This window comes from Henckelia pumila, chromosome 3 (assembly GCF_033568475.1).
Source record: "Henckelia pumila isolate YLH828 chromosome 3, ASM3356847v2, whole genome shotgun sequence".
Lineage (NCBI taxonomy): Eukaryota > Viridiplantae > Streptophyta > Magnoliopsida > Lamiales > Gesneriaceae > Henckelia > Henckelia pumila.
Genome location: NC_133122.1, coordinates 154575171 through 154591466, shown reverse-complemented (window position 1 = coordinate 154591466; position 16296 = coordinate 154575171).

Here is a 16296-nt window from a genome sequence, read left to right as displayed (position 1 = left end):
CCTACAAGTCCAGTCTACTGCTACTACAATGCAAATATCCATGCATCAACAATAAAGCTCTAAAAGCCTTAACTAAGCTAAAGCGTACTCCTAAATATTTTTAGGATGCCAAAGCTATACCTGCGTCCGTTGATAGCCCTTTGCTGTCGATAGCCTCAAAACTAGGCCATAGCTCCGCGACGACGCCTAGATCACTAAGCCGCTTCGGAATTCTCCGTAGGACGCCTAGATCTTCCTAGATCTGAGTTAGAAGGCTTAGGAATAGAGAGAGAGAAGAGAGGAAATTGGTGCGAGAAAATGAATTCTCGGACCCTCTATTTATAGACAGCGTTCGGAACCTCCGATCCCGGTTTGGAACGTCCGATCACGATCGGAACCTTCGATCGCACCTTTGGAGCTTCCGATCGCTCAATATTACATCAGCCATGATGTCACCTTGCTGATGTAAGCGATGACGTGTGCCCTGGTCCAGATCGGAGCTTCCGATCTCGCCGACGGAGCTTCCGATCTCGATCAGAGCCTCCGATCCTGGCACGAAGCTTCCGATCCACTTCGGATCCTCCCAAAGTCTACTTCGGAGCGTCCGATCCTGCTGAACCAATTCAACTAATTCGAGTGCTCTGAATCCATTTATGAAGTCCGTTATCCCAACAGGAACTTACTTAATCATGTTTTACTTAATATAAACATGATCACGTGATTAATTACTCATTAATCACTAATTAGAAATGCGGGTTACTACATTCTCTCCCACTTAAGAAATTTTGTCCTCGAAATTTAAGCCTTAGAGGAAAACATAAATAGCCAACCAAATGTTCTTGATTACAACTGAACAAGTATAAACTTGGTACAAGGAAATACAGGAGCTTAAAACAACTCGGGGTGTTCGACTCGCATCCGGTCTTCCAATTCCCAAGTAGCTTCCTCTGTCCCTCTGCGTTGCCACTGTACCATCACCAACGGTATACGCTTGTTACGAAGTACCTTGTCCTTCCTGTCAAGAATCCGCAGGGGTTTCTCCACATACGATAGATCCCGATCTACCTTTTCCTCGGTCGGATGCAAAATATGCGACTCGTCCGCCACATACTGCCTCAACAAGGATACGTGGAACACATCGTGGATTTCCGAAAGATCGGGTGGCAAGGCCAGACGATAATCCACATCCCCAACCTTCTCGAGAATCTCGAAAGGACCAATAAATCTAGGTGTCAGCTTACCCTTGCGACCAAACCTCATCACATTCCGGAAAGGTGACACACGCAAGAAAACATACTCCCCTACCTCAAAATGAAGTGGCCTGCGGTGAGTGTTCGCGTAGCTAGCCTGTCGATCTTGGGCTGCCTTAATCTTACGTCGGATCAACTCTACTGCATCAATCATCTGCTGAATCATCTGAGGACCCTCAACCTGACGCTCGCCAACCTCATCCCAAAACAAAGGTGTACGACAACGGTGTCCATAAAGATCCTCAAATGGTGCCATGTCAATGCTGTGATGGAAACTATTGTTGTAGGCGAACTCCACCAAGGGTAAATGATCATGCCATGCTTGACCAAAATCCATCACCGCCGCGTGAAGAATATCCTCTAAAGTGCGAATAGTATGCTCCGACTATCCGTCCGTCTCTGGATGATAAGCCGTACTCAAGCTCAAAGTAGTACCAAGGGCTCGCTGGAAACTACCCCAAAACCTCGAGGTGAATCTCGGATCTCTATCGCTGACAATGCTCAATAGAATCCCATGAAATTGAACAATCTCCCGCACATACAATTGCGCCATCCTATCAAAGGTGTAATCGCGGTTATATGGAAGAAAATGCACTGACTTCGACAACCGATCCACGACAACCCAAATAGCATCACAATTCCTGGAAGACATAGGCAAGTGGGTGACAAAGTCCATCGTCACATGCTCCCACTTCCATTCAGGAATCTCTAAGCTGTGAATTAACCCTCCGGGTCTTTTAAACTCTGCCTTGACCTGCTGACACACAAGGCATCGGGAGACAAACTGATAGACACTGTGCTTCATCCCTTTCCACCAAAATCGAGTGCGAAGATCCTTATACATCTTCATGATGCCTGGATGTATAGAGAATCGACTGCGGTGAGCTTGCGATAAGATCTCTTCCCTCAAAGTAGGATTCTCGGGTACCACTACTCGACCAAAAAGACAAAACAGACCGTCTTCCTACAGATGGAAACTAGAAGTATTAATACTCTCAGCCAGCCGGGCTAACTTCTGAGTTTTCAGATCAGAATTCTGAGCTTCCCGGATTCGTCTGTATAGCGCTGGCTCTGCAAGCACAGAAGAGACACGAATCCCTTGTTGTTCTTTCTTATGACGGAACGTGAATCCCAAAGAACAACACTCCTCCACTGCCTTCCGTACCAAACTGGTACGAAGGGAACTTGCATAGACTTTGCGACTAAGTGCATCAGCAACAGGATTTGAAGAACCTGGATTGTACTTGGTCTCACAATCGTAATCCTTCAACAGATCCATCCAACGACGCTGCCGCATGTTCAACTCAGGGAGTATTTGGACAAGTTTGTCGTGGTCTTCATTGACGACATCTTGGTGTATTCGCATAATACGGAAGAGCATGTTTCGCACTTGCGGTTGGTACTGCAGACTCCTTGAGATGAGCAATTGTACGCCAAGCTGAGCAGGTGTGAGTTCTGGATGGATCGAGTGGTCTTTCTTGGCCATATCATATCCAGGGAGGGGATTTCTGTTGATCCAAGCAAGATTGAGGCGGTGCTTAATTGGTCGCGTCCAACGACGGTTGCTGAGATCCGTAGTTTTCTAGGTCTAGCAGGATATTATCGTCGCTTCATTCTGAACTTCTCTCAGCTAGCTCGACCTTTGACGCAGCTTACCCGCAAGGGTGTGGATTTCAAGTGGTCCTCCGAGTGTGAGGAGAACTTCTGTGAGCTTCGATGGCGATTGACTTCTGCGCCAGTGTTGGCTTTACCATCAGGATCTGGAGGGTATGTGGTGTACACTGATGCTTCTCTTCAGGGGTTAGGTTGTGTCCTGACTCAAAATGGGCATGTGATCGCATACGCTTCTAGACAGCTGAAGCTTCTCGAGGACAACTACCCAGTCCATGATTTGGAGTTAGCAGCCATTGTGTTCGCTTTGAAGATCTGGCGTCATTATCTGTATGGCGAAAAAAATTTGAGATCTTCACCGACCATAAGAGTCTCAAGTATTTGTTCACTCAGGCGGAGTTGAACATGATATAGAGACGTTGGATGGACTTGCTTAAGGACTATGATTGCGAGATTAAGTACCATCCGGGAGCTGCCAATCTCATCGCTGATGCATTGAGTCGCAAGGTGCGACTATCCGCACTTCAGACTTGTTCGATGTCTAGTGCGATCAGTGACTGCTGTACTTCGGGATATACCTTCAAGCATAAGAAACGTATTCAGAGTATCCAGATGTTTGCGATATTATCTAAGCCAGCTTTGTATTCGTGGATTCGAGATGCTCATATGTCTGATTCAAAGACCCAGCGTTTAGCTCGTCTAGCTAACGAGGGTAGCTCGTCTGGATTTCATTATCAGTCAGATGGCTTTCTGTGTTTGTCTGGTAGACTTGTGATTCCGCAGGATGAAGAGTTGCGGGAGGAGATTTTATCTCAGGCGCATCGCACTAAGTTGAGTATTCATCCTGGGAGCAACAAGATGTACAAGGATCTACGTACTCGTTTCTGGTGGAAGGGAATGAAACGCAGTGTTTATCAGTTTGTTTCGAGATGTTTGGTGTGTCAACAGGTCAAGGCAGAGCACCGACGACCTGGAGGATTGCTTCACAGTCTGCCTATTCCTGAATGAAAATGGGAGTTTATCACAATGGACTTTGTGACCCATTGCCGGTATCCCCAAGGAACTGTGATGCTATCTGGGTTGTGGTGGACCGACTCACCAAGTCAGCGCATTTCATTGCCTATAACCGGGAGTACAATGTGGATCGTATGGCTCGGTTGTACATTCAGAAGATCGTTCGACTTCATGGAGTGCGTATGAGCATTGTCAGCGATCGAGACCCCAGGTTTACTTCTAGATTCTGGGGAAGTGTTCAGCGTGCGATGGGTACTACTCTCAGTTTGAGTACTGCCTATCATCCGGAGACAGATGGTCAGTCAGAGCGCACTATCCGTACTTTGGAGGATATGCTTCGAGCGTGCATTATGGATTTTGGTTCAGCCTGGCAGGATCATTTGCCATTTATCGAGTTCGCGTACAACAACAGCTATCATACTAGCATTGGAATGACACCTTTTGAGGCATTGTACGGGCGACGTTGTCGTACTCCACTCTTCTGGGAAGAAGTGGGGGAGAGACAGGTTGAGGGACTGGAGTTTATCCAATAGGCGATAGACAATGTTGATCATATCAAGAAACGGATTAAGACTGCACAGGATTGTCAGGCCAGCTATGCTAACACTAAGCGTAGGCCTTTGCAGTTTGATGTCGGGGAGAAAGTGTTTTTGAGAGTGTCATCTTTTCGTAAAATTCTCAAATTTGGCCTTAAGGGCAAGGTGTCTCCTAGGTTTATCGGTCCGTTTGAGATATTGGAGAGCATTGGCGATTTGGCTTATCGACTAGCTTTGCCACCGCATCTTTCCAGTATTCACGACGTGTTCCACGTATCTCTGTTGCGACGGTATGTGGCGGATGAGTCTCATATTCTACAGCGGTCTGAGGTTCAGGTGAGCAAGGATTTGACTTATGTTGAGAAACCTATTCGTATCCTGGATTATAAGGATAAGGTTTTGCGGAACAAAGTCATTCCTCTAGTTTTAGTTCAGTGGCAGCGCCGAGGCACTGAGGAAGCTACTTAGAAACTTGAGGACAGGATGCGTACAGAACATCCTGAGTTATTTTAATTTCGGTTTGAGTTGTATTCAGTTGTAAACCTTGTAAGCGTTTGACTAGAGTAAAGAATGTTTCTGATTTCTGTTTTACATTCAGTACTTAAGATCTGTTTTCGAGGACGAAACACCTTAAGTGGGGGAGAATGTAGTAGCCCGTACCCGAAATCAGTGATTAAGTGTTAATCAATTCATTAATCCTATTAGTTCAAAGTAAACATGATTAAGGGAACTCTTAATGGGTTAACGGAGTCCGGAATTGGATTTAGAACACTTGAAAATGGTTTGAGGGTCATTGAGTTCGGAGGCTCCGAAGTCAAGGTTCGGACGGTCCGAAGTCAGGGTTCGGACGATCCGAAGAGTGGTTCGGACGCTCCGAACGTGCTGCTGACAGTCGTCATGGATGACGTCATCATGCTGACATAAGCAATGACGTAATATCGGGTTTGGATGACCCGAAGCCCAGTTCGAACAATCCGAACTCCGTCTATAAATAGGGGGTGCCGAGCTCATTTTTGAGTGCACCGATCCCTCTCTTCTCTCTCAATTCCTTAGCCTTCTAACTCAAATCTAGGGAATTCTAGGCATCCCGTGGGGAATCCGGAAGTGGCATAGCAGTCCAGGCGTCGTAACGGAGCTGTGGCCTAGTTTTGAGGCACTCGACAGCAAAGGGCCAACGACGGAAGAAGGTATAGCTTTTTGCTTCCTATAAATATTTAGGAGTATGCAATAGCTTAGTTAAGGCTTTTAGAGCACTATAATGATAGTAGTATCATTTGGCAGTGTAGAGAAGACTATAGGCATGGACCTAGAGTTGGTAGAGCTTGCACTGATTTGAGGTACGAAAGTACTGTTCGAGATATCCTGACTGAGTATGCATGTATTATGTGACTGCATGGTTTATATGTCATTGATTTATGCTGCATTCATTTGCATACTAAGCTATCTCCTTCGAGATGTCTGTTAGTAGGGTTTTTCCCTATCCTGTTAGTGGATGGACTTCCATCAATTTGGGTCCGGCATATCCACTGGTATTATGGTATGGGAGCCACCTCCTGAAGCGACGGCACAGCGTGCTACATACCAAGGCCCGGTCTGTCTCTGTTATCTGATCCTTGACCTCGAGTTTATAGGGAGTTCACTTTGCATGCATGTATACTCATACTCTCGTACTGAGCGTTTTATGCTCACGTCTCGTACTCTGTGTTTCTGGACACCCTATTCCAAGGGGCAGGTTTGCGATTGGATGAGGCGGGTGGATCCAAGAGGGGCTAGGCAGTGGTTGGCCAGCTGGATCTTCGTCTAGGTTTATTTTTGTTGTTTTGGGTTGATACAACTTTCGATTTGGTTGTATATTCTATTTTGGATATTTACAGATTTCTTGCCTTGGGATTATAATTTTAGTAATGTTTCCGCAGTTTATTCTGATATCTGTTTATTAAGTTAATTGCATGTCTAAGTTCTGTTTATTAGGTAATCCGGGTAAGGGTCACTACATCATCTATTCGGGGTAAAGGATACCAGTTCTTTACCATTGCTTGATTTAGTTGACGGTAATCAATACAGAGCCGAACAGAACCATCCTTCTTCCGAAAAAACAGAACAAAAGCACCCTAAGGCGTTAACTAGGTCTGATGTATCCCTTGGAAATCAAATCCTCAAGTTGTTCTTTCAATTCTCTCAATTCAACCGGTGTCATACGATAAGGAGCTTTGGAAATAGGTTGATTACCTGACACAAAATCAATGCTAAATTTGATCTCTCGAATAGGCGGCAATCCAGGAATCTCATCAGGAAAAACACCAGCAAATTCTCTAACCACTGGTATATCAACCAATTCTGGGATAGATTTCAGTACGTCAACTGCATAAACCAAAAATCCTTATGTACCTCTCTGTAACAAACGAGTCATCGATAAAACAAAAATCATAAGGATTCTAGATCGAGAACCCTTACCAAAGAATTTCCACTCGTCTGCCATTTCAGGTCTGAATCTGACAACCTTCTGAAAACAATCGACGGTTGCCCTGCACTTGGTTAAAACATCTATATCAACAATACACTCAAAATCTGACAGTCCAAGTACAATACAGCCAAATTCTAACAAATTCTCCTCAAAACGAAGTTTACAGTTCCTGACTAATCTGACTAAAACAATTCTCCCACCTAAAGGTGAAGTAACAACTACTACAGTAGGCAAAAGCTCAGTAGGCAAGGCATGCATCAATACAAATTTTTCAGAGATAAAGGAATGAGAAACACATGTATCTATCAAAACATGAGCAGAATAACCGAAAATCAAACAATTACCTGCTATAACATCGTTCGGTACTGCCTGAGCCTGATCTTCAGTAAAAGCAAAGACTCGTGCTTGTTGTCTCGAAGGCTGGTTCGCACTCGGTTACCTCGCTGACTGTTCTGCTGCTGAGGCTGGAAGGAGTAAACCGCAGAAGTTTGCCTCTCAGGCTGAGCTGTAGATCTAGAAGAACTCCCACTCTGAGCTCGATCTCTACCTCGCTGAGAGCACACCTTAGCAAAGTGCCCTGGCTGCTGACAGATATTGCAGTTCCCAAAGACTCCTACACACTAATCCGGGGAGTGTCTACCCCCACACTTGTTGCAGAACAAAGATGAGGATCCAGAACTCTGTCCCAAACCAAACTGCTTGGAACTACTGGAACTAGAAGAACTGTTCCCCTGCTTCTTGAATTGTTTCTCTTTGACTCTAAAGTGATCCTTTCAGTTACCCCCACTGCTTTCTCCTTCATACCTCTGTGGTTGGTTCTGATACTGTGGTGGCTGATTATGATACTGAGACGGTTGGTTCTGAGACTGTCTCTGCTGCTGAGGTACCATCTGATTTCCTCTCTGTCTCCACAAACCTGCTTCAGCTCCCTTTTCATGATTCATGGAATCCGCAAAGTTATCGGGCCTAGCAGTGTTTACCAACGGGAAGATGTCGGGGTTCAAGCCGTTGATGAACTGATCGGATTTTTCTTCTTCATTGTCGGAAATGTGTGGTGAAAATCTCAGCAAACTGTCAAACTTGGCTACATACTCCTCGATGTTCAAGTTTCCTTGCCTCAGATTGGCAAACTCGGCTCCCTTATCCTTTTGGTACGAAATAGGGAAAAATCGCTTATAAAACTCAGATTTGAAAAGAGTTCAAGTAATAAATGTACCTCGATTCTCCATGGCTCTCTTCGCCATGATCCACCAGTTCTTAGCAATACCACGAAGCTGATGAATGACTAACCTAGTTCGGCGGTCGTCAGAGTAATCAAGAGAATCAAAAAACTGATCAATGTCGTCCAATCAGCTCTCACAATCAACAGGATTCTTTGTACCTAGAAACAAAAGCGGATTAAATGACTGAAACCTCTTCAGCAAGGTTTTCATAGGCGTCGATGTGGCATCCATCTGATCAGTTTTAGTACTAGCTTGCTCATTCGGAGGAGTAACTGGCGGTGGGTTTCTGTTAATAACTCGACGTGGACCCATCTGATAATCAAAGGTTAGGACACGAGATATCTCAATTGCTACAAAATCGGTGCCCTTTCAACTTCGAAGAATATCGGATACCAGTCGATAACAAAAACAGTTATAGCTCAAGTAGTCCATGCTTTATAAATTAAATCACATAATCATGTAATTCAAATAATTTTCAAATAATAAAGCCTGCTCTCATGTAATTTAAATAATCAAACGAATAACTCAATCACATGCGAGGAGCCAATACATGAGGACTCGAACTACCCCGCTCACTCTAGTTCAACCAAGAACTTATCGCTCCGATACCACTTAATGTGAGACCTCGGTTCTAAACATATAATCTCAGATTAAACAACAATTAGGCATACAAGATCCAAGATTAAAAGTAATAAAGAATTTTTTTTTAAAGGGGCATCGCTCGATCGGTAAGATCCAACCGATCGAGCAAACAACAATTGCTAAACTTACTGCCCGAAGAACACCAGCTCCGCTCGATCGGTAAAATCTTACCGATCGAGCGGGCCACCTTTTTGAAAAACAAAAACTTGGCCCAAAGACTATCGCTCGATCGGTCAAATTCTACCGATCGAGCGATGACAGTACAGAGCAAGAAAACATAGCAGAAATCATGCCAACACTCAAGTCTAATACATCCAATATATAACGAGGTTCATGATACATGCAACGACGACATATAAATACAATACTCGCAAAGTCGGTACAACATAAACAACGAAGTTCGAAATCTAAAAATGTTCCACTAAAAACTAGCTAGACATGCTGATACGACTTCTAAACCGATTCCCACTTTTATCTCTCACTCTTGACGCTAACCAGGTTTTTGCTGACTTGATCCTGTCCCACCTGTTTCCAAGTACACATACAAAACAAAGCAACAGCCGAATAACTCCGGTGAAAATGATATTCCCAGAAAAAGCAACATAACATACAAACAAGTCATATAACAACAACATGCTTTCAAGACAACAACATATTCAATGTTAATATGAATGAAATGCATGTCTTTAAAATCGGTATATCAAATCTGATAAACAAGGGATTGTTGCTATGCTTTTGGGATCCCGAGGATGAGACCACATAACAACTCACCAATTCTCTCAATCGAGGTGGTGCCACGTATCTCATACCCCTAGACTTTGGTGCGACTATAAGGAGTATGTTGACGTTAGGTGAACTTCTACAACCCAGGTCACTCACAGTATAGCCCCCAAAACGTCTAAACAAAAAAGGTTGTTCTGCCCACTGAAATCAAAGGGTTGGCTCAAGTTGAATGCATAAGAAAACATAAAGCATTTAAGCCAAATAATAAAACTCAAACAACAAAAATACATGCTCCACATTCTAGAACAAGTATTGATGCAAGTATGTGATTTTAAGGGTAAACTCAAGAACCAACTGTCTCGAGTATGCTATCCCGCTAAATGATGACTTCTTGTATCTTTAGATTTGAATAGCTCCAAATCTGGATAAGCTACAATAAAAGGTTATATCAAAAACTATAAAACCTAACAACAACAACTGCTCAAGGTAATCTCTTTATCATTCTTCGTCCAACTCTTCGACAATCGACTGCCGCTAACTCTGAGCTCTACAAACTCCAAACGAATATGTACATAGGCAAAAAATTATCAACAATGACGAACAAACCCATTGCCAAAGTTCTACGATTCAAACGGTTCAAAATCTCAAAACTCAAACCGGCGGCATAACGGCTATAAACTGAACAAACCGGAAACGCAGACAGCAGTACAACATTGCAAATAACTCAAATCAATGCTAAAACAACAATAACAATCTGATTCCAACAAATCTCAAAATCCCAATTTTCGAAATAGGCTTCCAAAAATCATAATAATTCCGAACGACGCTCTAATTCAAAACCGACTGAGAATAAACGATAAGAATTCGTTCAAGAACAACATAACCGACACTTAATCGATTCTAAAAACATCCAAAAATAGAAGTCTAGTTGATCGAAGAAAAACTTACTATATAACGGAGCTATCGCTGCTGTGATCGCTAATCTGCCTTCAGAAATAAATTCTAATGGACGGATCGAGCTCGGACTGAAATCTGAAAGCTTGGGAGAAGCTATGGGCGTCTTTAATGGTGGATGACGGCTAAGGGAAGAAGATGGATAAGTGAGACAAGTCAACCAAGACAAGATAATATATAAAAATCCAATTTTGCGTTTTAGTCCCTGAAAATTCCAAAAATTGCAAAATAGACTCTGATCAAAATCAAGTCGGCTCTTGAACTCTGTAATCTCCGATTATCTCAAATAAGCTCAATTAAGATAAATTTTGGGTGTTACAACTTATGTATCAAATCGTTTAACTTTTTGATGTTTGGAGTGTCAATCTCTTTCTCAGGTTTTCGTTTATTATCTTTTTTCGGTCTAGTTTATTTAGTGTTGTTGGTTTGGTTTGTAATTTTATTGTCTGTGTCAGGTGGGTTGTTATTTAAATAGATAGGGCATGCCAAAATTTTTTGAAAACTCGTATTTTATTCAATCATTAATTATAAGAAGTAGTTAGGGTCGTTTCAGTTGGTATCAGAGCCAGGTTCTGGTTTGGGTTGTGCCTACTGCCGATTGCAAGAAACTCGAGAAGTCTCGCCTCAAAGTCTATAAGTTTTAAAAAAATTTATATGTTAGTCATACTTGAATTAATACTTTAAATGTTTTGATGTCATCTTTTCTTTTAAATATTTTCAAAACTAGCTGTTTAATTTATTTAAGTGTGTAACTTGGAGTTTATTCTTGTTTAAAAATTTCTTTTAATAGTTTAAAGTGTACCATTCAAATGTTTATTTTTATAGTATGCAACTTCAAGTTAAACGGAGTTGGTGTACCAATATTCCTTCCAGTTTTAGGCATTACGTGGATGTTGTTTGAGTTATTAGGTAGTGCGAATAATTTTATGAGATTGTAGGAGTTTGTTGAAAAATATTAAACTTGTGCATTAGGAGATATTAGTCGTTGTGTCCTTGTTGTAATTTATTCTCTTATGGATGAAATTTAGTTGGATAAAACTAAGTGAATAGTTTGCTTAGAAATTGATACATGCATGTTTTGTCAATTAAGTTTATGAATCGAACTCGAGTGAAGACTTGGGATGCGTACTTTGTTATATATTATTAGAGAAAATTCCTAAATATATCCTTGTATCTTTTCCATTTTCCGTATTATATCCCTTTAACCTTTCATGTTCCAAATATATCCCTGATTCATTAAATAGTTTCTTGAATTTGTCCTTAAAACTAAATAATGCCCATTCTACCCTTTATTTACCTATTTAAAATTTAAAGGCTTAATCTCATCATGCTTCCGTTAGTAAATTAAAGTATAATACCTCTTTGACCACACTGTTGTCGGGTTATGTCCACCGGGTTTTACAGGTTGTTCCTCACAACCAAACCATGCGATCGCAACCGATGGTTCCTGACACAGATTCCTTCAGCAGCAGCTAGCACAACCCTATTTCGTTTTCTACCTTAGGGCGTATAATAAAAGCTTAATTTTTTAAATAAAATAACATGATAGAGAAGAGCTTTGGAAATTTATTCAGACAACATATTATTACATAAATCAACCTCCTTTGAAGAGGAGGAGATAACTTGTTTAGTTACTCATAGTAGCCTTGTTCTTGAAATACATAAAAGTAAAAACTTAATACAAGAGAAATATTACAATATTTTATTTGTAAGAAAACTGAAGGAAATGATCGATATCTTCAGCTTCCTTAAAATCCTGTATTTATAGCCGAAGTTCCACTCGTTTCAGCGAGAAACTTCAGGGAATCTTATAGCTGTCTTAAATTATTTATGCCATTATTGATGGCATCTTTTGCTAGTGGGAGTCACATGCCCGATGACATCTTTTACTAGTGGAGGAGTCACATTCTTGACTTTTTCTTTTGGATTTATTCTCCTCACATGCCTTTTTTATTGTTGTCGGGGCATCTTTTGCTTTTGCAGTGGGCCCCTGGGAAAACGCGGTTTTGGTGGTCCCTGTCCACCTTTGCTTGTCTCGGAAAAATCTTTTCGATCCGTTCGGGGTTTGAAGGTTTTTTCGAATTCTGGCTCCTTCTGGTTTGGACATTCTGGGCAGATATTCTCTGACCATCTTCCGATATGAGCCATGTTACAAAATTTTCGGCGAGTTATTTTACTCCCCGGCAGCTTGTTGTTCCACAAAAAGTTCCTCTTCTTTTCGAAGAGTTCTTCCGCAAAAGCCGTAGTTTTTTCTGTCATTGTGTTTAACAGGAATGATCCGTTCATAGAATTTTGATAAAATTTGAACAGAAACTTGACCTTATCCATCTCGGTGAGACAAACCCAAATACCCCATGCCCTTCTGGTTGAAATTTCATTTTCTCCAAAGGTGGACACCAATGGTATTTCTTCAGATATAGGATCCTTGATAAATCTTTGATTATTCATGTCAGGTCTCCTTAGCTTGATGAAATGAAAGGGCTCGTGTGATCCTTTCCCTGTTGGTTCTGGAGCTGCACTAAAGAAGTATTACTCGAGCACATCTCCTCTGGACAAATGATCATTATTTTCCCATGTTTCTTGGACTGCTTCCTAAATCTATTTTGGTAGTTGTGATATTTTCTGGAAGCCTGGTGAAGTTGTATAAACTGAGGCTAAAGCCCCAAATTCATACCATAGCTTTACATCCTTAGGATTGACAATGTTTTTTAGCCAAACCCTTGGATATATTCCTGCAATATCAACCCTTAAAGTGATCGGATTGATTTCACTTCTTGTACTTAATTTCTCCCATCTTTGTTGATAAACCTGAAATGGAGAAATTACAGCTGGGTTAGTATCAATCTTAGATTTGCCCTTGTCAGTGTGGGGCCTAAGATTGATATCTTCCTCTTTTACCCCAGAGGCGAAGGGTTGACTTGATGAGTTATCCTCATCAATTGTTGCTTTATCTAGATCATCAAAAGCTGATGATAGATTAGCGCTTGTTTCTTGAGTATTAGAATCCTCAACATATTGTTTTACAACCGGTGGCTGTATTTCTTGTTCTTGTAAAACCAATGGTTTTAACATTTCTTGTTTTTGAGAAACCAGTGGTTTTTCTATGGCACCCATAATTGGCCCTTGAATAGCAGCCCATAGTTGAGTTTGAGCTTGCATACATCCTGTGATTCGATTGGATACTTTGATCCGATCAGCTTGTTGTAACTTGCCCGCCATATCGGCACTTATGACAAGCTGGTTGAACTCGGTTTGAAGCAACCCAAGGTGTTCCCTGAGATGCCTCTGCATTTTCATGATGGAATCTACGTCACTGCCTTCCATCTCTTGTTAAGAAATCTGCAAGAATATTTTCATAAGATTTAATAATAACAATATCAAAAATATAATTTTGACATAAAGCTTGCCATCTTAATAACCTAGCCTTCTCAGGTTTAGATTCAATCTTATTCCTTAGGAAAGCTTTTACCTGAGTGTTATCAACCTTCAAAGTGAATTTTTTAGCAAGTAAAAATAATGGCCATTTTTCGAAAGCCCTTTTAACTGCATAAAATTCCTTTTCGTTGATATGCCATCTGATAGCCTCATATTCTGAAAAAAGACCGCTACAGTATCTGAATGGTATTTCTCCATCCGGAATGATCTTAGTAAGAACTGCTGCCCACCATTCGTTACTGGCATCTGTAAATAACACCAGATCATCTTCATCCACGGGTATAGCCATTTTTGGGAGATTCTTACATATCTCCTTTAATTGGTTCACCCCTTTAGTATGTTCATCGGTCCATATAAACCTTGCATCTTTTTTTAACAAAGGACTAAACACCTTTCTATACATTGCCAGATTGTTTATGAACATCCCTACAAAATTAACTACTCCTAGAAAACTTTGGAGTTTTTTTATATCTTTGAGTTTATCTGAAAAATTCTTTACCTTTTCCACAATATGGGGTTGTAGAATTATTCCAGTTTCATCAATCTCAATTCCAAGGAATTCAATTTTTCTTGTTGTTATGACTGCTTTCTTGTCAGATAAAACCAGTCCTTCTTGTGTACAAATTTTAGAGAAAATCTCTAAATGTTTAATATGTTCATCTATGTTTTTTGATGCTATAAGAATATCATCAATATAAACAAACATGAAGTTAAAATAATCTTTAAAAAGATTATTCATCTTTCTTTGAAATATTTGGGGTGCATTAGTCAATCTCATAGGCATAACTTCCCAGATATAATGTCCTTGTGGTGTAGAGAATGCTGTGAATTTCTTACTGCCTTCTTCCATTCGAATCTGGTAAAATCCAGACTTACAATCAAATTTTGAGAACACTCTAGCATTTCGTACACAGCTAATTAGATGTTCTCTACTGGGTATAAAGTACTCATCAAACTCCAGGATTTTATTAATACCTTGATAGTTAATAACTAACCTGGGTTTTCCTCTTTTTATTTCACCATGATTTCTGACCAGAAAACCTGGGCTGCTATATGGTGAAACTCCTTATTTGATTTGACCAAGGTCCAAATGTTCCTTGATAATCATTCTCATATCCCTTTGATCTGTTATGTTCATTGGGACAGGCTTATATCTGACGAATTCATACTCTTTGTATTCCTTTAGAGTAAGACTGGCTTTGAGTTGATTTCTATCCCACCATGCCAAAGGATGCTCGTTGTAACTTTTTTTGAGCTTCTTTTTGACATCTTAAAGGGATACCTTATTTTCTAACTCTATATCTCTGTGATTTAGAGTTACTTTGAGAAGCTCCATATCCTCTGTTTGGAGTTCTTTTTCTGTTGTTATTTTCAACATGGTTTCTCCAAACCTTCTTGGATCTTTCATTTTTGGGTGAAATAGTTGTCCTTTATCACCACGCTGGCTGCGAAATATTATCGGTATTTGTCGATAAAAAGCAACCTTGAGTCGTTGAACGATAATTTTATGATCACAAATTGTAGTGAACATAAGCCTTCTTGACTCATTGTCTTGTGTGTACTTCTTAAACATTTGTAAGAAGTTATTTCCTAACAAGATATCAGCTCCTGTATCATGAAAATAGATTGGTGGTGTCTTTACCTTGTACCAAGGTGTTTGACCTGCTCCTCCTATAAGGATCTCTGCTTGTTTTATTCCTTTGCAAAGAATTAAAATTCTTCGAGAGAAATCTCGTCCAGCAATTTTTGGCAATTCTTCTTCACATTCTTCAGGGAAGACTCCTCTTTTTGCTGTACAAATTCCTGCTCCCGAGTCAATATAAGCTCAAAGTATTCAGCCTTATATTGTTCATACAACATCCCTATTGGAATATATATGGAGAAAGGACTTGTTGTCATTTTTTAAAGGGATTACTAAATGGCCCCGCCATTTTTAACAGACTGTGTTGTAACTCAGTAATCCGATTAAGACTATTCACCTTTAGTTTTCCTAAGGCCTCAGAAGGTAGAGTATGGTTACTTATTTCCACTTCTTCAATGCGTTCTAGTAAATCATTTTCATGACTTACTAATTTCAACAATTGCTTCTTCCTCTGTTTGTAAATAGAGTTTTCAAATCTGATTAAGGGATTGTTCCTTATCCAATTCTCTTGGTTTTCCATCTCGTAGAATTCTTATTGAATCCTCCAAGTCTTTTCTTTTGCCATAAACTCTATTCCTTTTTCAAGGCGTTTCCATGGTTTATGGTCCTCCAGAAACTCTAGGCCAAGAATGAGATTATCCACTTCTTTTCCTGGAATTCCACAGATTTGAACTTCCAATTCTCCAATATTTATTAATCCTTGGTAAGTTTCTATTACCTGCTGCTCTAAATAGTAAATCGAGTTACAAGGAAATTGGTTCCTATGACTTGTAATTTCGAATACTATTTTGACTTCTTTCCATCCTTCTGGAGATCTAAGTTT